The sequence below is a fragment of the Carcharodon carcharias genome, chromosome 21, assembly GCF_017639515.1.
Source record: "Carcharodon carcharias isolate sCarCar2 chromosome 21, sCarCar2.pri, whole genome shotgun sequence".
Taxonomy (NCBI): Eukaryota; Metazoa; Chordata; class Chondrichthyes; order Lamniformes; family Lamnidae; genus Carcharodon; species Carcharodon carcharias.
Window position 1 is genome coordinate 47,478,416 of NC_054487.1, and position 19,500 is coordinate 47,497,915.

Below are 19,500 nucleotides of genomic sequence, written 5' to 3' on the forward strand. Positions count from 1 at the left end.
TCATAGTAACTTCAGCATCATCATTCCACAGTTCCCTTGAGTATCTTCGATATTCCACATTTTAGAAATGACTTTTTGACAACATCAGGATCAAGTTCATTCCATGTGTCTACGATCCATTATCACAATGTTGCTAGTGAGGATCCGTGAATATTTCTGCCCTTAGTGAATGTTTTTTCAACATACAATTGTTCTATATATTTCTAATACTGTTTATGAGAGGTTTATTTATACACACATTCAAGGGCTGAACAACACTCATGAGACCGCCGGAATTACTGCCACATTGTTGGTCAATCTCATATATTGACTACATTGTTGACGAGTTGGGATTTGAACATGTCCCAGGAGAGCAAACATTTTCCTTCTTGCAGTCCTCCTGGTCTCAATTTCCAACTTCTTTGATCCATTTTTTGCAACTGCTTTCATCCATCCAATGTTTCTCATGAACATGGACAACTCTATCTTTCTGAAATTTCTCTTTGAATGGAGCTTTTGCTTGAATATCACCATCGTGCCATATCCACCAAATGAGATGGAACTGCTGTGAACCATGTCTTCTTGCGGTCAGTCGTCTTTACAGGGACAGTTTTCTTCACCAATCTTGGTAATGGTCTTGTTTGCTGGCATGTCGAAAGTCATCAGTGTTTCATCCATATCTTCAATGGAGGCCAATTACTACACATTCTTCTTTTGATGGCAAATGATAAGTTGGTGGAATTTGGTGATTCTATCATTGACTTCAGGAGACAGATGCTGTGAAATTTTTGTTTTCTAACTGAGTACTAAATTGAGCTTTTTCAGGAATCTTGTGCACCATTCAGCACTGACCTTGAATCCTGAAATACCATCTGTTTTTGCTTCTCTGAGGGTGCAGAATCTAATGGCTACACAAATGATAGTATGACCATTTTCCCAATGATCGTTAACCCATACTGCCACTTTTATCTCCAGTTCAAATTGAGCTGTGTGAGTGTTATTCTTCCTCAAAGACATTCTGATAGATCATGTGGTACACTTTAGGTTTGCCGATGGGCTGTGAGATTGCCACTAGAATTGGCGAGGAAAATCTACAGGTTTCTGCACGTGCCTCTAAATTAATGTAGTAATTAATAGTAAGTAATTAATAATTGCAGCATGGTTTGAGCCCTGAAAAAACTAGGGTTGACTTCAGGTTAGACCCCAACTAGAATATTGCATCCGGTTTTGGTCACTACACTTTAGGAAAGATGTGAAAGTCCTTGAGAAGGTGCAAAGGAGATTTACTAGAATTGTTCCAGGGATGGGTGGTTTTAGTTACAAGGTTAGGTTGGAAAGGCTGGGGTTGCTCTCCTTGGAGTAAAAGACATTGAGAGGAGATTTGATAGAGTAAATGAGTTTCTTACAGGCTTGGATAAGGTAGACAAGGAAAACCTCTTCCCATTAGCTGATGGTACAAGGACTAAGGGACACGGATTTGAGATATCAGGCAAGATATGCAGGGACAACATGAGAAAGAATTTTTTTTACGCAGCAAGGGGTAATGACCTGGAACCTGCGCCTATAAGGGTGGCGGAAGTAGAAACCATCAGTGATTTCAAAAGGAAATCGGATGGTAACTTGAAGGAAATAAACTTGTAGGGCTCTGGTGATCAAATGGGGAAGGAGGACTGACTGGACTGTCCCTCAGAAAACCAGCATGAACTCAATGGACTCAATGGCCTCCGTCTGTGCCATAAGTGATTCTAAGGCCAGGATTTTTCAGTCGGCATGTGGGGATGGGCCTGACAAATAAAGTGACATGTGATGACGTTGGATGTGTGTCCCAACATCATCGTGCTTGTCTTGTGATGTTTCCTTCAGCAGGTGCACACCGGAGTCGGCAGCATGCCCGCCGATATTTAAAAGGCCTATTAAGACCATTAACAAAGTAATTAAGTTCACCTTTACGCTGCCCATCCAGCCTTACAGTTGACGAAAAGGTTAGAAAACCTCATCCACAAGGGGGCATGTTTCATTTTTATTGATCATACTGTTGTTTTCAAAGACATTTCAATTGCCTCAGGGAGATTGAAGCGTTCTTTTGCGTGCATGCACAAAAGAGCGCAGGCCCCAACTCTCCCTCCTCCCCTCGCCTGCACAGGTAGCACAGAGCACTACCACTCACATATAATGCTGGGCGGGCCTTAGTTGGCCCACCCACATAAAATGGAGGTGCGGAGCCAATCACAGGCGGCGGTTGGCTCTGTGACCGCCCCTGCCTGACACGCGAAAAATTCAGGCCTAAGACACCATCACATTACGACATTTGCATGAGGTAATTGAAAATTATGTTTCTTTAGGCCAAAACTTTAACATGAGATCGATTTTTACACAAGTACATATAGTATCAAGAAATATGAAAAGAGACAGTAAAAGCTTCTAAAACTAGATAAAAAAATAGCTGAAATAAATATTGGTCCTTTAAAGGATGAGACTGGGAATTAATGGGAAATGAAGAAATGACAGGGACTTTGAACAAATATTTTGTATCTGTCTCCATGGGTGAAGACACTAAAAATGTCCCAATAATAGTAGAAAATCAGGGGGCAAAAGGAAAGGAGGAAAATAAAACAAACATTATCACTAGAGGAAAAAAATTTGGCAAACCAATGGGACTAAACGCTGACAAGTCCCTAGACTTGCATCATAAGCTCTTAAAAAAAAAGTGGCTGCAGAGATAATGGATGCATTGGTTGTAAACTTCCAAAATTCCCTAGATTCTGAAAAGTTCCCAGTGGATTGAAAAACCACAAATGGAACACCCCTATTTGAGAAAGGAAGGAGACAGAAGCAGGAAACCTTAGTCTAACATCTGTCATTAGAAAAATGCTGGAATCCATTATTAAGTATGTAGTAGCAGGACATTTTAAAAATCACAATACAATCTGGGAAAGTCAACATAGTTTTATGAAAGGGAAATCATGTTTGCCAAATCTATTAGAGTTTTTTTAAGGATATAACAAGCAGGATGGATGCGGGGGAACCAAGTAGGTTTTCCAAAAGGTATATGATAAGGTGTCACATAAAAAGGTTACTACACAAGATAAAAGCTCATGGTGTTGGGGCTAATATATTAACATGGATAGAGGATTGGCTAACCAGCAGAAAACAGAGCATTGGGATAAATAGGTCATTTTCATGTTGGCAAACTGTAACTACATGATTAGTATTGGGACCTCAACTATTTACGATCTATAATAATGATTTGAAAAAAGGAGCCAAAGGTAGCCAAATTTGCTGACATTACAAAGATAAGTAGGAAAGCAAGTAGTGAGGAGGACACAAGGGGCTGAATTTTAAGGTGCTCAGTGGTGGACGGGAGTCAACTTCCACCACTTCCCTTTAAAGACGCCAGACAAAGCATCATGAAGCAATTTAACAGCCGTCCAGTGGGAAGCTGGCCATCTGCTAAGGAAAATGGTTGGCAGTGTGCCCAACCACATGGGCAGGAAAGGCAGGATGTCCAAGGAGAAAGGGGACAGACCATGAACTGGAAGTCAGGTACGGCCACCCACTTAAAGGCACCCCTGGCACGAGACTCTGGCAGCTGCCACAGAAGTATCCTTTTGGAGGCAGAAGTTTTTTCAACACTGTTAAATCCATTGAACTATTGCAGCATCAGCAGGCAAGAACTTGTTTTTAAATGTTGATGATTCTTGTGTTGGTATTGAATCATTCAGGGCCCTTGCCAGGGAGGAAAGAACATTTGAGATAAAAGCAAAATACTGTGGATGCTGGAAATCTGAGACAAAAACAAAAATTGCTGGAAAAACTCAGCAGGTCTGACAGCATCTGTGGAGAGAAAGACAGGGTTAATGTTTCGAGTCCGTATGACTCTTCTTCAGAACTGAGTACAGCTGATCCATTCCCCTTATGAATGACAAGTGTCTAGGTAAAGACTCAAAATCAGCCCTTTAAATCTCTTTGTCTCTCCACAGATGGAGGTGAGGAACTACCAGCTGCAAAGGAACCCAAACCAAGTAGAGCCCCATGGTTTGATGATAATTCCCTGTGAGTCCTCTTCCAGGCTGTGAGTGCTGGCAGGAGGTTTTCATGCGGGCAGACACGAAAAGGAGACCTCCAAGTGTTGAGATCAGTGGTGTAATGCTGCCAGAACACACTGGAGTGCCGATCCAGTGCCTCCAGCCATCCCTTAAGTCATTTCACTATAACATCATCGCCAGAACTACTTTCTGCGGCCGCCGCATGGCATGCCAGTTCCCCGCCAGCTTTGGTCAACCAGCCCAGCGGCCAATGCAGCTTCTGTGCGCAACGTCAATCACACACAGCGTGCAGGCTATTGGCCGCGTGACATGTCAATCAGGCACGGACACTGCAAGTTTAAATTTCTTCTGACATTTGGTTGACACTGCCCATTGCCTGTTCAGTTTCTACACATTTTGTGTTTTGTATAACATCTTTTTCCCCTGACGACTCTCAATGCCTCAGAGTGGCAGGTGACAGCTTTTAAAATAACACAGCCTAAAATCCACTGCCCTACTCACTGCCAGCCTGATGGGAGAAAGGTCTCAGACAGGACAAAGCCAAACGAGTACAAATGAAGCCCCAAGTGGAGAAAAAAATATACAACTGAAAAGTTAACCCCGATAATTATTTCTTTGTGTAAATAAAAAGTGACCCAACAACTAGAATACAAAAACCTTTCTATTGGCCTGGACTGGATAAAGATGTAGTCAAATTCTGTAGAACAGGTCACACATGTTAGGTGATAGGAAAACCTCAAGCAATAATTAAACCTGCAAATTTAATTCCGATTCCAGCATTTGCAGAACCTTTTACCAGGGTTCTGATTGATTGTGCAAGGCCCCTCCCTAAGACCGAAAGTGGAAATCAGTACTTGCTGATAATCATGGACGTGTCCACTAGATTTCCGGAAGCAATACCTTCATGAAATATTATACCAAAGAAGATTGTAGAGGAGTTGACCAAATTCTTTACAAGATATGGGTTAGCAAAAGAAATACTGTTGGATCAGGGTTCAAATTTCATGTCACAGATGTTTAAGGCAGTAATGAACAGCCTGGGGATAAAGCAGTTTAAGTAATCAGCTTAGCACCCTGAATTACAAGGTGCTTTAGGGAGATGGCATCAAACCTTAAAGACTTTGATGAGGGCATGGAGTCAAGACTACCCATAGGACTGGGATCGAGGGATTCTATTCTTGTTATTTGTATTAGGGATGCCCCGAATGAATCAACAGGGATTAGTTCTTTTCAGTTAGTCTACAGTCATGAAGTAAGGGGACCCCTTAAATTGATTCAGGAGAAACTAATGGGTCAAAGTTCGGAAACTACTCTCCTGGATTATGTCACAAAATTTAGACAAAGATTGAACAGAGCATGTGAGTTAGCTAAGGAACTTTTAAAGATATCACAGCAAGTGATGAAGACAAGTGTAGATAAGAGGGCAAAAGCTCATAGTTTTATTGCTGGACAGAAGGTATTAGTCATGTTGCCAGTGTCAGGCGAACCATTCAAGGCAAGGTTTAGTGGGCCTTGCCAGTTGAAAAGAGACTGAGTGAAATACCCCAAATGGAAGAAAGAACCAGAGGGTGTGTCATGTAAATATGTTTAAAGAATACTTTGGCAGGAAAGATAACCAAATGGAGATATTAGTAGCGGTAGAAAGAGAAAAGGAGGTAGAAATGAAGGATTCTGAAATTGACTTTCCTTTAATTGAACTGGACAATGAGGTAGTGCTTAAAAATTTAAATATGATACTGAGTTACCTTCCAGACAAGTGTCAAAGTGATTTGGAAAATCTATTGCACTCCCACTCCCACTCCCACAAACTCTCCCTGCTGAACTCCCACACACACACACTCACCCCCCACTCCCACATCCACACCCTCTCCCGCCCCACTCACTCACCCACGCACTCTCCCCACCCCACACCCACACCCACACACTCTCACCGCCCAAACACACACACACTCCCTCTCTCTCACACACACACACATACTCCCTCTCTCTCACACATAAACACACCCTCTGTCTCTCACACACACACACTCCCTCTCTCTCAAACACACACACACAGACTCCCTCTCTCTCACACACACACACTTCCTCTCTCACACACACACACACTCCCTCTCTCTCACAGTCGCACACTCCCTCTGTCGCACACACACACACTCCCTCTCCCTCGCACACACAGACACTCCCTCTTCCTCACACACACACACTCCCTCTCTCTCACACATACACACTCCCTCTCTCTTACACACACACACACTCCCTCTCTTTCACACACACACTCCCTCTCTCTCGCACATACACACTCCCTCTATCTCGCACACACGCCCTCTCTCTTGCACACACACTCACTCTCTCTTGCATGCACACACTCCCACTCTCTCCCACACACACATGCACACTCCCTCTCTCTCGCAAAAACACACACACACTCCCTCTCTCTCGCACACACACACTCCCTCTGTTTTGCACACACGCACACACACTCCCTCTCTCCCACTCCCACACACTCTCCCTGCCCCAATTCCACTCCCACACACTCTCCCCGCCCCACTCCCACTCCCACACACTCCCCACCCCACTCCCACTCAGACACACTCTCCCCGCCCCACACCCACACACTCTCCCCATCCCACTCCCACTCACTCTACACACCCCACTCCCACTCACTCTCCACACCCCCACTTCCTCTCTCTCGCACACACACTCCCTCTCTCTCTCTCTCACACACACACTCCCTCTCTCCCTCACACACACATTCCCTCGCTCTCTCACACACACTCCCTCTCTCTCTCACACGCACACTCCCTCTCTCTCATACACGCACACTCCCTCTCTCCCTCACACACACACACACTCCCTCTCTCTCTCACACACACACACTCCCTCTCTCTCACACACACACACACACACTCCGTCTCGCACACACACAGACACTCCCTCTCCCTCACACACACACACTCCCTCTCTCTCACACACACTCCCTCACTCTCACACGCACACACACTCCCTCTCTCTTTCACACGCCCACTCCCTCTCTCTCTCACAAACACACTCCCTCTCTCCCACACACACACTCCCTCTCTCTCGCACCCACACACTCCATCTCTCTCGCATGCACACACTCCCTCTCTCTCCCACACACACACGCACACTCCCTCTCTCTCATACACGCACACTCCCTCTCTCTCACACACACACTCCCTCTCTCTCACATACACACACACACTCCGTCTCGCGCACACACACACACTCCCTCTCTCACACACACACACTCCCTCTCTTTCACACACACACTCCCTCTCTCTCGCACATACACACTCCCTCTATCTCGCACACACACCCTCTCTCTCGCACACACACTCACTCTCTCTTGCATGCACACACTCCCTCTCTCTCCCACACACACATGCACACTCCCTCTCTCTCGCAAAAACACACACACACTCCCTCTCTCTCGCACACACACACTCCCTCTGTTTCGCACACACACACACATACACACACACACTCCCTCCCTCCCTCACACATACAAACTCCCTCTCTCTCCCTCACACACACACTCCCTCTCTCTCTCTCAACACACACACCCCCTCTCTTTCACACACACACATACACACACACACTCCCTCTCTCCCACTCCCACACACTCTCCCTGCCCCAATCCCACTCCCACACACTCTCTCCACCCCACTCCCACACGCACACACTCTCCCCGCCCCCCTCCCACTCCCACACACTCTCCCCACCCCACTCCCACTCCCACACACTCTCCCCGCCCCACTCCCACTCCCACACACTCTCCCCACCCCACTCCCACTCCCACACACTCTCCCCGCCCCAATCCCACTCACTCTCCACACCCCACTTCCTCTCTCTCGCACACACACATTCCCTCTCTCTCTCTCAGGAACAAGCCCTCTCTCTCTCTCACACACACACTCCCTCTCTCTCTCACACACACACACTTCCTCTCTCTCTCTCACACACACAGACCCTCTCTCACACAAACACAAATTCTCTCTCTCTCGCACACAGACACACGCACCCTCTCTCACGCACACACTCACACTCCCTCTCTCTCACACACACATACACACTCCCTCTCTGCCTCACACACACACACTCCCCCTCTCTCACACACACCCACTTCCTCTCTATCACACACACACACTCCCTTGCTCTAACTCACACACACATCGCCTCTCTCGCAAAGACACACTCCCTCTCTCTCACACATACATTCCCTCTACCTCGCGCGCACACACACACACACACTCCCACTCTCTCCCCCACACAAACACACTCCTCTCTCTTAACAAACACACTCCCTCTCTCTCACACACACACACTCACTCTCCCTCTCACACACACACACACCCACACACTCCCCCCACCCCACTCCCACACACACACCTTCACACTCTCCCCGCCCCTCTCCCACACCCACACACTCTCCCTCTCTCTCACAGTCGCACACTCCCTCTCTCGCACACACACACACTCCATCTCTCTCGCACACACACACTGCCTCTTTCTCGCACACACACTTCTTCTGTCTCACTCACACACACACCTGATCTTTCGCACAACCCTCTCTCGCACGCACACTCCCTCTCTCTCGCACATACACTCACTCGCTCTCGCACACACACTCACTCTCGTACACACACTCCCTCTCTCTTGCACCTACACACTCCATCTCTCTCGCATGCACACACTCCCTCTCTCTCCCACACACACACACTCCCTCTCTCTCGCACACACACACTCCCTCTGTTTCGCACACACACACATACACACACACACTCCCTCTCTCCCTCACACACACACACTCCCTCTCTCTCCCTCACACACACACACTCCCTCTCTCTCTCTCAACACACACACCCCCTCTCTTTCACACACACACATACACACACACACTTCCTCTCTCCCACTCCCACACACTCTCCCTGCCCCAATCCCACTCCCACACACTCTCTCCACCCCACTCCCACACCCACACACTCTCCCCGTCCCCTCCCACTACCACTCCCACACTGTCTCCCCGCCCCACTCCCACTCCCACACACTCTCCCCACCCCACTCCCACTCCCACACACTCTCCCCGCCCCAATCCCACTCACTCTCCACACCCCACTTCCTCTCTCTCACACACACACATTCCCTCTCTCTCTCTCAGGAACAAGCCCTCTCTCTCTCACACACACACACTCCCTCTCTCACACACACACACTACCTCTCTCTCTCACACACACACAGACCCTCTCTCACACAAACACAAATTCTCTCTCTCTCGCACACACACACACGCACCCTCTCTCTCACACACACACTCACACTCTCTCTCTCTCACACACACATACACACTCCCTCTCTGCCTCACACACACACACACTCCCCCTCTCTCACACACACACACACCCTGTCTCTCGCACAAACACACCCTCTCTTGCGCACACACTCACTCTCTCGCACACACACTCCCTCTCTCTCGCACCCACAGACTCCATCTCTCTCGCATGCACACACTCCCTCTCTCTCCCACACACACATGCACACTCCCTCTCTCTTGCAAAAACACACACACACTCCCTCTCTCTCGCACACACCCACTCCCTCTGTTTCGCACACACACACACATACACACACACACACTCCCTCTCTCCCTCACACACACACACTCCCTCTCTCTCCCTCACACACACACTCCCTCTCTCTCACACACACACTCCCTCTCTCACACACACACACACTCCGTCTCGCGCACACACACACTCCCTCTCTCACACACACACACTCCCTCTCTTTCACACACACACTCCCTCTCTCTCGCACATAAACACTCCCTCTATCTCGCACACACACCCTCTCTCTCGCACACACACTCACTCTCTCTTGCATGCACACACTCCCTCTCTCTCCCACACACACATGCACACTCCCTCTCTCTCGCAAAAACACACACACACTCCCTCTCTCTCGCACACACACACTCCCTCTGTTTCGCACACACACACACATACACACACACACTCCCTCCCTCCCTCACACACACAAACTCCCTCTCTCTCCCTCACACACACACTCCCTCTCTCTCTCTCAACACACACACCCCCTCTCTTTCACACACACACATACACACACACACTCCCTCTCTCCCACTCCCACACACTCTCCCTGCCCCAATCCCACTCCCACACACTCTCTCCACCCCACTCCCACACGCACACACTCTCCCCGCCCCCCTCCCACTCCCACACACTCTCCCCGCCCCACTCCCACTCCCACACACTCTCCCCACTCCCACTCCCACACACTCTCCCCGCCCCACTCCCACTCCCACACACTCTCCCCACCCCACTCCCACTCCCACACACTCTCCCCGCCCCAATCCCACTCACTCTCCACACCCCACTTCCTCTCTCTCGCACACACACATTCCCTCTCTCTCTCACACACACACACTTCCTCTCTCTCTCTCACACACACAGACCCTCTCTCACACAAACACAAATTCTCTCTCTCTCGCACACAGACACACGCACCCTCTCTCACGCACACACTCACACTCCCTCTCTCTCACACACACATACACACTCCCTCTTTGTCTCACACACACACACTCCCCCTCTCTCACACACACCCACTTCCTCTCTATCACACACACACACTCCCTTGCTCTAACTCACACACACAACATCTCTCTCGCAAAGACACACTCCCTCTCACACATACATTCCCTCTCGCACACACACAAACATTCCCTCTACCTCGTGCGCACACACACACACACTCCCACTCTCTCCCCCACACAAACACACTCCTCTCTCTTAACAAACACACTCCCTCTCTCTCACACACACACACTCACTCTCCCTCTCGCACACACACACACCCACACACTCCCCCCACCCCACTCCCACACACACACCTTCACATTCTCCCCGCCCCTCTCCCACACCCACACACTCTCCCTCTCTCTCACAGTCGCACACTCCCTCTCTCGCACACACACACACACTCCATCTCTCTCGCACACACACACTGCCTCTTTCTCGCACACACACTCCTTCTGTCTCGCTCACACACACACCTCTTTCGCACAACCCTCTCTCGCACGCACACTCCCTCTCTCTTCCACACACACACCCTCTCTCTCGCACACACACTCACTCTCGTACACACACCCCCTCTCTCTTGCACCTACACACTCCATCTCTCTCGCATGCACACACTCCCTCTCTCTCCCACACACAAATGCACACTCCCTCTCTCTCACAAAAACACACACACACTCCCTCTCTCTCGCACACACACACTCCCTCTCTCTCGCACACACACACTCCCTCTGTTTTGCACACACACACACACTCCTCTCTCACAGTCGCACACTCCCTCTGTCGCACACACACAGACTCCCTCTCTCTCGCACACACAGACCCTCCCTCTTCCTCACACACACACACTCCCTCTCTCTCACACATACACACTCCCTCTCTCTCACACACACACTCCCTCTCTTTCACACACACACCCCCTCTCTCTCGCACATACACACTCCCTCTCTCTCACACACACACACTCCCTCTCTCACAAATACTCTCCCTCTCTCTCACAAACACACTCCCTCTATCTCGCACACACACCCTCTCTCTCGCACACACACTCACTCTCTCTCGCATGCACACACTCCCTCTCTCTCCCACACACACATGCACACTCCCTCTCTCTTGCAAAAACACACACACACTCCCTCTCTCTCGCACACACCCACTCCCTCTGTTTCGCACACACACACACATACACACACACACACTCCCTCTCTCCCTCACACACACACACTCCCTCTCTCTCCCTCACACACACACTCCCTCTCTCTCTCTCAACACACACCCTCTCTCTTTCACACACACTTACACACACACTTCCTCTCTCCCAATCCCACACACTCTCCCTGCCCCAATCCCACTCCCACACGCTCTCCCCGCCCCACTCTCACACCCACACACTCTCCCCGCTCCAATCCCACTCCCACACACTCCCCACCCCACTCCCACTCAGACACACTCTCCCCGCCCACACCCGCACACTCTCCCCATCCCACTCCCACACTCTCTCTCCATCCCACTCCCACTCACTCTACACACCCCACTCCCACTCACTCTCCACACCCCCACTTCCTCTCTCTTGCACACACACACTCCCTCTCTCTCTTTCACACACACACACTCCCTCTCCCTCACACACACACTCCCTCTCTCTCACACACTCGCACACACTCCCTCTCTCTCACACACACTCACACTCCGTCTCGCACACACACACACACTCCCTCTCCCTCACACACACACTCCCTCGCTCTCTCACACACACTCCCTCTCTCACACACACACACTCCCTCTCTCTCACACACACACTCCCTCTCCCTCACACACACACACTCCCTCTCTCTCTCACACATACACACTCCCTCTCTCTCTCACACACACACACACTCCATATCGCACACACACAGACACTCCCTCTCCCTCACACACACACACTCCCTCTCTCTCTCACAAACACACTCCCTCTCTCCCGCACACACACACCCTCTCTCTCGCACAAACACACCCTCTCTCTCGTGCACACACTCACTCTCTCTCGCACACACACTCCCTCTCTCTCGCACCCACACACTCCATCTCTCTCGCATGCACACACTCACTCTCTCTCCCACACACACATGCACACTCCCTCTCTCTCATACACGCACACTCCCTCTCTCTCACACACACACTCCCTCTCTCTCACACACACACACACTCCATCTCACGCACACACACACACTCCCTCTCTCACACACACACTCTCTCTCTCTCACACACACACTCCCTCTCTCTCTCACACATACACACTCCCTCTCTCTCACACACACACACACACTCCATATCGCACACACACAGACACTCCCTCTCCCTCACACACACACACTCCCTCTCTCTCTCACAAACACACTCCCTCTCTCCCGCACACACACTCCCTCTCTCTCGCACCCACACACTCCATCTCTCTCGCATGCACACACTCACTCTCTCTCCCACACACACTTGCACACTCCCTCTCTCTCATACACGCACACTCCCTCTCTCTCACACACACACTCCCTCTCTCTCACACACACACACACTCCGTCTCGCGCACACACACACACTCCCTCTCTCACACACACACACTCCCTCTCTCTCACACACACACACTCCCTCTCTCTCACACACACACTCCCTCACTCTCACACACATGCACACTCCCTCTCTCTCACACACGCACACTCCCTCTCTCACACACACACACTCCCTCTCTCTCACACACACACACACTCCCTCTCTCTCACACACACACTCCCTCACTCTCACACACACGCACACTCCCTCTCTCTTGCACGCACACACACTCCCTCTCTCTCACACACACAAACACTCCCTCTCTTTCACACACACTCCCTCTCTCTCTCACAAACACTCTCCCTCTCTCCCTCTCTCTCACAAACACACTCACTCTCTCTCGCACACACACACACACCCACACACTCCCCCCCACCCAATCCCACACACACACCTTCACACTCTCCCCGCCCCTCTCCCACACCCACACACTCTCCCTCTCTCTCACTGTTGCACACTCCCTCTCTCGCACACACACACACACTCCATCTCTCTCGAACACACACACTGCCTCTTTCTCGCACACACACTCCTTCTGTCTCGCTCACACACACACCTGCTCTTTCGCACAGCCCTCTCTTGCATGCACACTCCCTCTCTCTCGCACACACACACCCTCTCTCTCGCACACACACTCACTCTCGTACACACACTCCCTCTCTCTTGCACCTACACACTCCATCTGTCTCGCATGCACACACTCCCTCTCTCTCCCACACACAAATGCACACTCCCTCTCTCTCACAAAAACACACACACACTCCCTCTCTCTCACACACACACACTCCCTCTCTCTCGCACACACACACTCCCTCTGTTTTGCACACACACACACTCCCTCTCTACATCATACACACACACTCACTCTCTCTCCCTCACACACACTCCCCCACTCCCTCTCTCTCAACACACACACCCCCTCTCTCATACACACACACACATACACACACACACACACTCCCTCTCTCCCAATCCCACACACTCTCCCCACCCCAATCCCACTCCCACACACTCTCCCCGCCCCACTCCCACACGCACAAACTCTCCCCGCCCCACTTCCACACCCACACACTCTCCCCAACCCAGTCCCACACAATCTCCCCACCCCACTCCCACACCTGCACACTCTGCCCACCCCACTCCCACACTCTCTCTCCATCCCACTCCCACTCACAAAACCCACCCCACTTCCTCTCCCTCGCACACTCACACACTTCCTCTCTCACACACACACAGTCCCTCTCTCTCACACACACACTCCCTCTCTCTTACGCACACACTCCCTCTCTCTCACACACACACACACTCCCTCTCGCACACACACACAGTCCCCCTCTCTCACACACACACTCCCTCACTCTCACACACACGCACACTCCCTCTCTCTTGCATGCACACACACTCCCTCTCTCTCACACACACATTCCCTCTCTCTCGCACACACACACTTCCTCTCTCTCGCACATATACACTGCCTCACTCTCACACACACACGCTCCCTCTCTCTCTCACAAACACTCTCCCTCTCTCTCACAAACACACTCCATCTCTCTCGCACACACACACACTCTCTCTCGCACACACACTCACTCTATCTCGCACACACACTCCCTCTCTCTCGCACCCACACACTCCATCTCTCTCGCATGCACACACTCCCTCTCTCTCCCACACACACATGCACACTTCCTCTCGCAAAAACACACACAAACTCCCTCTCCCTCGCAGACACACACTCCCTCTGTTTCGCACACACACACACACTCCCTCTCTCTCACACAAACACACCATCTCCCCCAAACCCAATCTCCCTCTCTCTCTCACACACAGTCCCTCTCTCTCTCTTAACAAACACACTCCCTCTCTCTCACAAACTCACTCCCTCTCTCTCACACACACACTACCTCTCTCACACAAATGCACACTCGCCCTCTCACACACCCACATGCTCCCTCTCTCTCAAACACATACATGCTGCCTCTTTCTCACACACAAAAGCTCCCTGTCTTTCACACACACACTCCCTCTCTCTCACACCCACAGACACTCCCTCTGTCTTGCACACACACACTCCCTCTCTGCCACACACACACTTCCTCTCTCTCACACGCACACACCCTCTCTCTCACACGCACACCCCCTCTCTCTCACACACGCACAAACTTCCTCCATCTCACACACACGCTCCCTCCCTCTCGCACATATGCACACACTCCCTCTCTCTCACACACACACTCCCCCTCCCTCACACACGCACAATCCCTCTCTCTCACACACACACACACTCCCCTTCCCTCACACATGCACATCCCCTCTCTCTCACACACGCACACACTCCCTCTCTCTCACACAAACACACACACACACACACTCCCTCTCTCACAAACTCACTCCCTCTCTCTCACACACACACTACCTCTCTCACACAAATGCACACTCGCCCTCTCTCACACACCCACATGCTCCCTCTCTCTCAAACACATACATGCTGCCTCTTTCTCACACACAAAAGCTCCCTGTCTTTCACACACACACTCCCTCTCTCTCACACCCACAGACACTCCCTCTGTCTTGCACACACACACTCCCTCTCTCTTGCACGCACACACACTCCCTCTCTCTCACACACACAAACACTCCCTCTCTTTCACACACACTCACTCCCTCTCTCTCGCACGCACACACGGTCCCTCTCTCTCACACACTCACTACCCCTCTCTAACACAAACACACACACTCCCTCTCCCTCACACACACACTTCCTCTCTCTCGCACATACACACTCCCTCTCTGTCACACACACACACTCCCTCTCTCTCTCTCACACACACACACTTCCTCTCTCTCTCACACACACACAGTCCCTCTCTCACACAAACACAAATTCTCTCTCTCTCACACACACTCCCTCTCTCTCACACACACACACACACTCCCTCTCTGCCTCACACACACACACTCCCCCTCTCTCACACACACACACTCCCTCTCTATCACACACACACACTCCCTTGCTCTAACACACACACAAACATTCCCTCTACCTCACACACACACACACACACACACTCCCACTCTCCCTCAAAACAAACACACTCCTCTCTCTTAACAAGCACATTCCCTCTCTCTCACACACACACACACTCACTCTCCCTCTCACACACACACACTTCCTCTATCACACACACACACACCCACACACTCCCCCCACCCCACTCCCACACACACACCTTCACACTCTCCCCGCTCCTCTCCCACACCCACACACTCTCCACTCTCCCACTCCTACTCCCTCACCCACACACACACACACTCCCCCTCTCTCTCACACACGCACTCTCCCCGCCCCACTCACACTCCCACAAACTCTCCCCGCCACACTCCCACTCCCACATACTCACCCCGCCCCACACCCACACCCACGCACTCTCTCCACTCCCACTCCCACACCCACACACTCACGCCCCCACTCCCAAACCCACACACTCTCCCCCCCCACACACACACCCACACACTGTCTCCACTCCCACTCCCACTCCCACACACTCTCCCTGCTGAACTCCCACACCCACACACTAACCCCCCCCACTCCCACATCCACACACTCTCCCTGCCACACTCACTCACCCAGGCACTCTCCCCACCATATACCCACACCCACACACTCTACCCGCCCCAAACACACAACACTCCCTCTCTGACAAACACACACACACTCCCCATCTCTCGCACACACACACACTCCATCTCTCTCTCACACACACACTCCCTCTCCCCCCCACAAACACTCCCCCTCTCTCCCACACACACAAACAGACACACCCTCTCTCTCTCACACACACAGTCCCTCTCTCTCTCTTAACAAACACATTCCCTCTCTCTCACACACTCACTCCCTCTCTCTCACACACATGCTCCCTGTCTCTCACATACATACTACCTCTCTCACACAAACCGCCTCTCTCTCACACACACACGCTCCCTCTCTCTCTCACACACACACACTCCCTCTATCTCACACACACACACTCCCTCTGTCTCGCACACACACTCTCCCTCTCGCTCGCACACACAGAAACACTCCCTTACCTCGCACACACACACACAAACACACACTCCCACTCTCTCCCTCCCACAAACACACTCCTCTCTCTTAACAAACACACTCTCTCTCCCACACGTACACTCACTCTCTCTCTCACACACACACTTCCTCTATCACACACACACACCCAAAAAATTAAACCACCCCACTCACAAACACACACCTTCACACTCTCCCCGCCCCTCTCCCACACCCACACACTCTCCCATCGCCCACTCCCTCACCCACACACACACACTCCCCCCCTCTCTCACACTCGCACTCTCCCCACCCCACTTACACTCTCACACACTCTCCCCGCCCCAAACCCACACACTCTCGACCCTCCCATTCCCACACACACACACTCACACCCCCCACTCCCAAACCCACACACTCTCCCCCACCACTCCCAAACCCACACACTCTCCCAGCCCCACACCCACACCCACACACACTCTCTCTCTCTCACACATAAACACTCCCCTGCTCTCACACACACACAATCCCTCTCTCCCTCACACACAGACTCCTTCTCTCTCCCACACACACACTTCCTCTCTCTCACACGCACACACCCTCTCTCTCTCACATGCACACCCCCTCTCTCTCACACAGGCACACACTTCATCGATCTCACACACACACTCCCTCCCTCTCGCACACACGCACACACTCCCTCTCTCTCACACACACACACACTCCCCCTCCCTCACACACGCACACTCCCTCTCCCTCACACACACACTTCCTCTCTCTCGCACATACACACTCCCTCTCTCTCACACACACACACTCCCTCTATCTCTCTCACACACACACAGTCCCTCTCTCACACAAACACAAATTCTCTCTCTCGCACACACACACACACACTCCCTCTCTCTCACACACACACACACTCCCTCTCTGCCTCACACATACACACTCCCCCTCTCTCACACACACACACTCCCTCTCTATCACACACACACTCCATTGCTCTAACACACACACAAACATTCCCTCTACCTCGCACACACACACACACACACTCCCACTCTCCCTCACACTAACACACTCCTCTCTCTTAACAAGCACACTCCCTCTCTCTCACACACACACACACTCACTCTCCCTCTCACACACACACACTTCCTCTATCACATACACACACACCCACACACTCCCCCAACCCCACTCCCACACACACACATTCACACTCTCCCCTCTCCTCTCCCACACCCACACACTCTCCCACTCCTACTCCCTCACCCACACACACACACACTCCCCCTCTCTCTCACACACGCACTCTCCCCACCCCACTCACACTCCCACACACTCTCCCCGCCACACTCCCACTCCCACATACTCTCCCCGCCCCACACCCACACCCACGCACTCTCTCCACTCCCACTCCCACACCCACACACTCATCCCCCACTCCCAAACCCACACAATCTCCCCCCCACACACACACATCCTCTCTCTCACACGCACACACCCTATCTCTCTCACACGCACACCCCCTCTCTCTCACACACGCACACACTTCCTCCATCTCACACAGACACTCCCTCCCTCTCGCACACACGCGCACACTCCCTTTCTCACACAACACACTCCCCCTCCCTCACACACGCACAATCGCTCTCTCTCACACACGCACATCCCCTCTCTCTCACACAGGCACACACTCCCTCTCCCACACACACACACTCCCTCTCTCTCGCACACATACACACTCCATCTCCTTCACACACACACTCCCTCTCACACACACACACACTCCCTCTCTCACACACACACACTCCCTCTCTCTCACACGCGCACACACTCCCTCTCTCTCACACACTCACTGCCCCTCTCTAACACACACACACACACTCCCTCTCCCTCACACACACACTTCCTCTCTCTCGCACATACACACTCCCTCTCTCTCACACACACACACTCCCCCTCTCTCTCACACACACACTGCTTCCATCTCGCACACACACAAACACTCCCGCTCTCTCTCACATGCACGCGCCCTCTCTCTCACACGCACAATCCCTCTATCCCATACATGCACTTCCTATCTCTCACACACACAGACTGTCCATCTTTCTTGCACACACACTCCCTCTCTCACACACACAACGCTCACTCTCCCTCACACACACACTTGCTCCCTCTCACACACTCACACACACTCCCTCTC